This window comes from Amblyraja radiata, chromosome 31 (assembly GCF_010909765.2).
Source record: "Amblyraja radiata isolate CabotCenter1 chromosome 31, sAmbRad1.1.pri, whole genome shotgun sequence".
Lineage (NCBI taxonomy): Eukaryota > Metazoa > Chordata > Chondrichthyes > Rajiformes > Rajidae > Amblyraja > Amblyraja radiata.
This window is the reverse complement of record NC_045986.1, coordinates 1,528,554-1,537,792: the sequence shown is the minus strand read 5'-3', so window position 1 is coordinate 1,537,792 and position 9,239 is coordinate 1,528,554. Positions and strand designations below refer to the sequence as shown.

Genomic DNA, 9,239 nt, shown 5'->3' with positions numbered 1-9,239 from the left:
GCCCAGACTATCTGCCGCAAAATTCAACCCGAATGCATTGACTTTATTTTTCGTTACTTTGGGCCAGGACATCAGACTTTCCACGGCTGAAAGACAAACCGCTATGGACATAATTATGGAGTGGTTTAGCCTTCATGGGTTGAAATTTGGACACCATGAGACACCTCGTCTATGACTTTTCAACAAATAACCGTGCAGGTAAAACAAATAGCAACATAACACACTTGTAAGTAATAAACACATAATTAATAAATAATATAACTTTAAAAAAAGTACAATAATTAAGTGGAAACGTATACAATTCATAACAATTACCAACATTATAAATAGTCGTATAGTATTGGCTTATTTTGACCTGGAGTAAACATTATTTGGAGTTCCACAAAATGCCGGAGTAACTCGACGGGGCAGGCAGCATCTCTGGATAGGTGACCTGTCGAAACTTCACCTATTCCTTCTATCCAGAGATGCTGCCTGTCCCGCTAAGGTTACTCCAGCATTCTGTGTCTATCTTCGGTTTAACCCAGCACCTGCAGTTCTTTCCTCCAATATTTAGAGTGCATTGGCTAACTCTTTAGAACTCGTCTGTACAACAGTCCCAAATTCACAGATACATTCGGCACCACACTAAGGCAGTGTTACGACTGAAACGTCTACTTAACATTTTCCTTCACAATTGCTGCTGGACCCGCTACATTCTTACAATATAACCATATCATAACCATATAACAATTACAGCACGGAAACAGGCCACCTCGGCCCTACAAGTCCGTGCCGAACAACTTGTTTCCCTTAGTCCCACCTGCCTGCACTCATACCATAACCCTCCATTCCCTTCTCATCCATATGCCTATCCAATTTATTTTTAAATTATACCAACGAACCTGCCGCCACCACTTCCACTGGAAGCTCATTCCACACCGCTACCACTCTCTGAGTAAATAAGTTCCCCCTCATGTTACCCCTAAACCTCTGTCCCTTAATTCTGAAGTCATGTCCTCTTGTTTGAATGTGCCCTATTCTTAAAGGGAAAAGCTTGATCACATCAACTCTGTCTATCCCTCTCATCATTTTAAAGACCTCTATCAAGTCCCCCCTTAACTTTCTGCGCACCAGAGAATAAAGACCTAACTTATTCAACCTATCTCTGTAACTTAGTTGTTGAAACCCAGGCAACATTCAAGTAAATCTCCTCTGTACTCTCTCTATTTTGTTGACATCCTTCCTATAATTGGGCGACCAAAATTGTACACCATACTCCAGATTTGGTCTCACCAATGCCTTGTACAATTTTAACATTACATCCCAGCTTCTATACTCAATGCTCTGATTTATAAAGGCTAGCATACCAAAAGCTTTCTTTACCACCCGATCTATATGAGATTCCACCTTCAAGGAACTATGCACGGTTATTCCCAGATCTCTCTGTTCAACTGTATTCTTCAATTCCCTATCATTTATCATGTACGTCCTATTTTGATTTGTCCTGCCAAGGTGTAACACCTCACATTTATCAGCATTAAACTCCATCTGCCATCTTTCAGCCCATTTTTCCAAATGGCCTAAATCACTCTGTAGACTTTGGAAATCCTCTTCATTATCCACAACACCCCCTATCTTGGTACCATCTGCATACTTACTAATCCAATTTACCACCCCTTCATCCAGATCATTGATGTACATGACAAACAACAAAGGAACCAACACAGATCCCTGAGGCACCCCACTAGTCACCTGCCTCCAACACGACAAACAGCCATCCACCATTACCCTCTGGCTTCTCCCATTCAGCCACTGCTGAATCCATCTTGCTATTCCTGCATTTATACCCAACAGTTTAACCTTCTTAACCAACCTTCCATGAGGAACCTTGTTAAAGGCCTTACTAAAGTCCATATAGACCACATCCACTGCTTTACCCTCGTCAATTTCCCTAGTAACCTCTTCAAAAAATTCGAGAAGATTAGTCAAACATGACCTTCCAGGCACAAATCCATGTTGACTGTTCCTAATCAGACCCTGTTTATCCAGATGCTCATATATATTATCTCTAAGTATCTTTTCCATTAATTTGCCCACCACTGAAGTCAAACTAACAGGTCTATAATTGCTAGGTTTACTCTTAGAACCCTTTTAAAACAATGGAACAACATGCGCAGTACGCCAATCCTCGGGGACTATTCCCGTTTCAAATGACATTTGAAATATTTCTGTCATAGCCCCGGCTATTTCTACACTAACTTCCCTCAATGTCCTAGGGAATATCCTGTCAGGACCTGGAGGCTTATCCACTTTTATATTTTTCAAAAGTGTCAGTACTTCTTTTACTTTGAAACTCAAAGTATCCATAACTACTTTAATCGTTTCCCTTACCTCACATAATTCAATATCCTTCTCCTTGGTGAATACCGAAGAAAAGAAATTGTTCAATATCTCCCCCATCTCTTTTGGCTCTGCAGATAGCTGCCCACTCTGTTTCTCCAATGGACCAATTTTATCCCTCGTTATCCTTTTGCTATTAATATAGCTGTAGAAACCCTTTGGATTTACTTTCACCTTACTTGCCAAAGCAACCTCATATCTTCTTTTAGCTTTTCTAATTTCTTTCTTAAGATTCTTTTTACATTCCTTATACTCCACAAGCACCTCATTTACTTCATGCTGCCTATAATTATTGTAGATCTCCCTCTTTTTCCGAACAAGATGTCCAATTTCCCTTGAAAACCAGGGCTCTTTCCAATTTTTACTGTTTCCTTTCAACCGAACAGGAACATAAAGATTCTGTACTCTTAAAATGTCCCCTTTAAATGTCCACCATTTCACTTCTACATCTTTCCCATAAAACAAAAGGTCCCAGTCCACTCCTTTTAAATCATCTCGCATCTCATCAACGTTAGCCTTTCTCCAATCAAAAATCTCAACCCTAGGTCCAGTTCTGACCTTCTCCATAATTATATTGAAACTAATGGTATTGTGATCACTGGACCCGAAGTGCTCCCCAACGCATACCTCCGCACCTGTCCCGTCTCATTTCCCAACAGGAGGTCCAGCACTGCCCCTCCTCTGGTAGGTACCTCTATGTATTGCTGCAAAAAACTATCCTGCACACATTTTACAAACTCCAAACCATCCAGCCCATTTACAGAATGTGTTTCACAGTCTATGTGTGGAAAGTTGAAATCTCCCACAATCACTACCTTGTGCTTACTACTAATATCTGCTATCTCCTTACATATTTGCTCTTCCAATTCTCGTTCCCCATTTGGCGGTCTATAATACACCCCTATAAGTGTTGCTACACCTTTCCCACTTCTCAGTTCCACCCAAATAGCCTCCCTAGATGAGCCCTCCAATCTATCCTGCCAAAGCACTGCTGTAATATCTTCCCTGACTAACAATGCAACACCTCCACCTCTTGCCCCTCCAATTCTATCACACCTGAAGCAACGAAATCCTGGAATATTTAGTTTCCAATCACAGCCCTCCTGCAACCATGTTTCACTGATCGCCACAACGTCATACTTCCAGGTGTCTATCCAGACTCGAAGCTCATCCACCTTTCTTACAATGCTCCTAGCATTAAAATATGCACATTTAAGAAACCCCCCGTCTCTTCTCTGTTTATCTCCTTTTTTTTCTTTCTCCTCTTGTGTCTGAGTGCTTCCCTTTTCTGCTTCCTGCCTCCCCTTCTGTCTACTAGCTTTCTCTATTTGAGTCCCTCTATTTTGTTTGTAATTTCCGAAAGGCCGCGCACAACCAGGTGAGCAGGTATCTGACCCCAACTTCCACTGTGGACACAGATGTACAGAAGTTTACATTAATTTGAATATAGTCAATCGCTTCTCCACAGAATCGACAAACATTCAGTGCGATGCGGGCTAATAACTTGGACGGTTACATTTAATAAAGCGCACATATCGAGTACTTTACCATTCCTCAAGTCGTTTTCACGAGGTTCCATTTTTTTCTTTCTCAGCTTTGACTATCCTCGGCGGAACAAAATATGGAATGCCAACGATATTGAATGATAATTAAGCATCGGACATTGAACCGGTTCGCCGCTCCTGGTCCATGCTTCAAGTTCAAGTTCAAGTGAGTTTATTGTCATGTGTCCCTGATAGGGCAATGAAACTATTGCTTTGCTTCAGCACACAGAACATAGTAGGCATTTACTACAAAACATGCTTCTAATTTTCGTGAAGAGTAGTCCATTATCTCGGCATAATCCTTGCGACTAGAAGAAGACGCTGGATCCGAGAGGTACTAGGCTATTCGGTGTCCAGCAGTTGGTCCACGATTCAACGCGATCGTGCCACTTTGAAGTTGGCACCACGATCCTGGATACACTCGTATTCCTTATCAACCTTTCTTGCACCGTCTGGTCATTTGAACCGAATGTTTTAACTAGTCACTTGCTGAAAAAAAATCCATGATTATCCCATTCCGCAATGGACGACTGCTTAGTTTAATGCTCTGAGCCCTACTCGAATTTCAGAGCAAGTGAATAATAAGCTCCACATTAAATGAAATGACCTTTAATTCTTCTAAACTCTTCTGCCAAGTCCGCTTATGTTTTCGGCATCCGACGCACCTGTCAGTCGATCAGCCCGTTTCGCCCTGCGCTTTTCAAATATACCCTTGCCAGATGGCTAGCACACTGGATATATTTATGAACAGTTTAAAAAACTGAATTCTTCAGAAACATTTGCTGTTACTCATTAACGTCGGTGAAACAAACGCATGTAAACGAATCTCTTAGAACTTATCTAAATGACACCGGGAACTCCGATTATTGCAAGAATAGGATAATAAATACTTTCTATTAGTATGATTACTGATTGCCCCATAATCCGAGAGAAAGTACGTCTGGCGCAATCCGGCAGAGTAGTAGATGTTTGCGTGCAACCTAAGTCCTATTTACATCTGCTATAAATTCACATGCTTGATTGAGCACTCCCTGTTAATTGAAGTTAATCATTCATTTCATCAAATACACGACGCTTAATGGGGACAATAGGAACTGCAGATTCTTGAACCTTGAGTAAAACATAGCTGAGGGAACTCAGCAGGCAAGTAAAATATTTTAGAGGCCAAAAGTGATAAAAACCTAGGTATAAGAAGAAGTGATTTAAGTGTTGTGGATTGTGAATATAGCGAAAGGAATTTAGGTGGAAGGGAAAGAGGAAGGAGAAAGCAATACTAGTCCATGGATGTGCATGGGCGAAGAGGTGGAGCGGAGAAGGGGGGGGGGGGGGATATGTGCGGAGTAGCCAGGCGTTGCAGTTAATATAGACGAAGTAAGGGGGAGGTGCACGTGAAACTCTTTCGCACCTGGAAGGACTGCTGTGGACGAGGATTGACGTGAGGCTAGCGTTATAGGGACAGGTATTACATTTCCTGCGGTGGGGGAAATATTTGGGGAGGGGTCGGTTTGATGGGAAGAGAGGTGAACTAAACGGTTGCGGATGGGGTCATCTCTGCGCAAAGCGAATGAGCGTGGGGTTGGGAAGATATGACTGGCGGTGGGATCACGATGGCGGCTAGAAAAGCACCAGAGGATGATGTGTTTGATGTAGATGCTGCTGGAGTGGAGGTTAGGAAAAGAGGAACTATCCTCGTTCCGTCTGAGGGATCCCACGATCCCGCGAGTGCGGATATATTCATGAAACCTGGGAGGAAACCACGGTTACTAATGAACCAGGACATCTCGGATGACGTAGTTTGGAAACATTGTCTTGGGGATAAATGTGGCGAATATAGAGTAATGGAGAATGGATGATAGCGCCTTGGCAAGAGGCACGGTTGGTTGAACTGTAGTCTAGATAACTGCAGGTAGGCATATCGTGAACACCAGTCAGGAGTCTGTCCCCCATGAAGACAACATAGACGAATAAGGAGCAACGAGGCACCGGGGATGGTCCAAGATATTTAGCGTGGTCAGTGTGGTTCTGCCCCAGAATGTTCATATCTTTAAGATAAGTCGAATGACGTTTTTGGTGAGATGACGAATATGATTGATGAAAGTAGGGCAGCAGATGTTGTCTATATAGACCTTGCAACTCATTTAAGAACAGCCCGCGTGGTCGGCGCATTCAGAAGATTAAGGCAGATATGATCCAGGGAAGCTTGATGGATTGGTGCATTTAATTTAGGATTGACTTGGGCACAGCACGTCGCAGAACCTTTATTCTGACATGAGACCCAGAAAGGTGCAGCTGCTGGGGTCTAGTATAAGGGGAAAAAAGCAAGTTGCTCAAGTAACAGGGGAGAACAGGCAACACCAATGTGGGGAAATGGACAATCGATGATCCCAGTCGGAAAACCCTCAAACAGTCAGGTAGAATAGAGGGAGAGTGGTAGCGTGAAGCGGCCAATGGAAGTGAAACGTGAAAAGTCAATGTTCATGCCGTTGGGTTGTCGGCTACTCACGGAGGATATGAGGTGCCTGTTCTGGTTTGTTTTTTCTCTCCCCCTCTCAACGCATGAGGCTGACAGACATAACAATGGGAAGAGAGGCTTTGACTTTAGACTTTAGAGATACAGCTAGGAAACAAGCCCTTCAGCCCACTGAGTCCGCGCCGACCAACTATCACCGCATACGCTGGCTAGTGCTATCTTACACTCAAGGAACAATTTACAATTTTCGCCGAAGCGAATAAACTAACACACCTGTACGGCTTTGGAGTTGGGGGTGGGGGCAGAGCACCCGGAGAAAACTTACGCGGTCACATGGAGACCGTTTAAACTCCATACAGACGGCAACTGTGGTCAGGATCAAACCCAGGTCTACCGCTGTGCCACTGTGCCGTTCATTTGACATGTCATTTTGAAACATTATCAGTGGATAGGTGCCGTTCCTTGGTCTGGACGATGTACGGTCCAAAAGCTTCTTAAACCAGAAGATTGAAGGGGTATAGTATAGAAGCGTACATAATCCCTACGGGGTTGGACTGGCTAGATGCAGGAAGGTTGTTCCCGATGTTGGGGAAGTCCAGAACTTTTTTTTCACACAGATGGTGGTGAATCTGTGGAATTATCTGCCACTGAAGGTAGTTGAGGCCAATTCATTGGCTATATTTAAGAGGGAGTTCGATGTGGCCCTTGTGGCTAATGGAATCAGGGGTTATGGAGATAAGGCAGGTACAGGATACTGAGTTGGATGATCAGCCATGATCATATTGAATGGCGGTTCAGGCTCGAAGGGCCGAATGGCTTACTCCTGCATCTATTTTCTATGTTTCTATGTTTCTAAATGTCACAGTCGTGCTGACTCCACCGCCAGCCTTTGCGACGCGTTCCAAGTGGGAAGAATATTCGAAAAAAAGAAGGTCCTGAAATCGGTTACTCTTCTCCAAAACCGCATCTTGAAAGGACGATCTTTTATTGTGGTACCTTTCAAGCCAGTTTGAGATGTTTTATCTGGTGGAAATGTTCTCTTAGTTCCCGGTTTTTAGCATTCACCAGGAACGGTATGAGTTGTAATAGGTCCAGTCATGTGTGTTCCCGTCTTCACTGGGCGTAGGACCAACTTGACCTTATTAGACTAATCATATTAGTCTAATAAGTCTGAAGAAGGGTTTCGGCCCGAAACGTCGCCTATTTCCTTCGCTCCATAGATGCTGCTGCACCCGCTGAGTTTCCCCAGCAATTTTGTGTACCTTAGACTAATCATATGTTCCTTTCGCCCTCTTCTTTCCGGAATCAGTGCATATATAGCGGCATCCTTCCTATAGTGGAATAACCGAAAAATGAATAGAGTACTCCAAATGTGACCTCTCCACCATCGTGTGTCTGTCAAAAATCGTTCTAAAATCTATACTCAATAACATCTATACTCAATAAGGCAGCCACGGTGGCACGGCGGTAGTTGCTGCCTTACAGCAAAATGCAGCGCCAGAGACCCGGGTTCGATCCCGACTACGGGTGCTGCCTGTATGGAGTTTGTACTTTCTCCCTGTGATCTGCGCGGGTTTTGCTCCGATATCTTCGGTTTCCTCCCACACGCCAAAGACGCACATGCTTGTAGGATAATTGGCTTGTTAAAAATGTAAAATTGACCAAGTTGGCAATATGCGGATTACTGCCCTGCCGACTACAAAAAATCAGAAGGTTCACAAGTTAACCCGACAGGTGAAGGACAAAGTACCAAAACCCTTCATTGCAATCCTATCTGCCAGTGACGACACGTTTTAAGGAATAATGTACCTGTAGTCCTAGATGCTATTGCAGTACAACACTCTCCAGGGCCCTACCATCCACGTTAAAGTTTGTGCCGTAGTTTAACTTTCCAAAATACAAACCTCGAATCTATGTTGCATTAAATTCAACCCACTTGCCCAGCTGAACAAGAAGCCGCTCTGCTTCGTTAAGCCTCTTCCCCATCTACGATACTACCCATTTCGTTGTCTCTGCACTGTACACTGCACAATGACAATAAAGTTGAATCTGAATCTGAATTTAAATGTAATTTGCAATGTTACCCATCATATCTGTACATATTTATCCAATTCACCGATATAAACATAAACAGCCGTGGATCGATCGGAGATCCCAGAGGCAAAGCAAACTTCGCATGCCTCCCGTCCGAAAACACTTCTATTTTAGACATTTCCCTCCCCTTTCTTAATGTTTCTGTCCCAGCACAATGTGCAGACAATCGCCTGACGTTTACAGCAAACAACGGTTTCTTGTGTATCAATAATCACGTCGACGCGTTTTCGGATGACGCTCCGCAGAGAATTGTCCTAGTGACACTGAACTTGGAATTTGCTACAACCAAGCACACGGTTCCATATTAAGCCAACTGCTACGTCAACAGTGTATAATCACGCGTCGGTATATTGTTCTGTAATACGCATACCGTTTTAGGTTTTGCGGGATACCATTGGACTTTCCGAAAGATCAGCCCCGATTTCGCTGTTTCCTTGCAGATACGGACGATTCCCGATGCATTTTCAAAGAAGAATGTCAACCCTCAATCGGATGAACCTATAAGAGTGTCATTCTGTTACAGTATATCGCGTCAAATAGTGTCACACACTTCCGAAGATAGACTTGCAGTTTTTTTTTTATCCACAATCATTTTTGTCTGAGTGAGAGAAATGTAACGTACAGTGAGTTGACCACACCGCAGGTAAAAGTTAAGCGGACAGAAAGGGAACGGATGGTCATTAACCAGCGTAACAGTAGGCAGGTAGAGCAAGAGTCCCCTGCGGTCATCTCCCTCCTAAACAGATATA

The 9,239-nt window shown here is 43.5% G+C and overlaps 1 long non-coding RNA gene across 1 annotated transcript in view; it reads left to right on the top strand.

Annotated features, from left to right (window-relative positions):
- LOC116990650 overlaps nt 1–8,222 on the top strand; it is a 10,136-nt gene extending 1,914 nt beyond the window's left edge. Inside the window, exons 2-3 of the long non-coding RNA XR_004416591.1 lie at nt 6,965–6,968; nt 8,212–8,222. This is a non-coding gene — a long non-coding RNA (uncharacterized LOC116990650). The remainder of the gene's footprint in view (nt 1–6,964; nt 6,969–8,211) is intronic.
- Nucleotides 8,223–9,239: the final 1,017 nt, after the last annotated feature.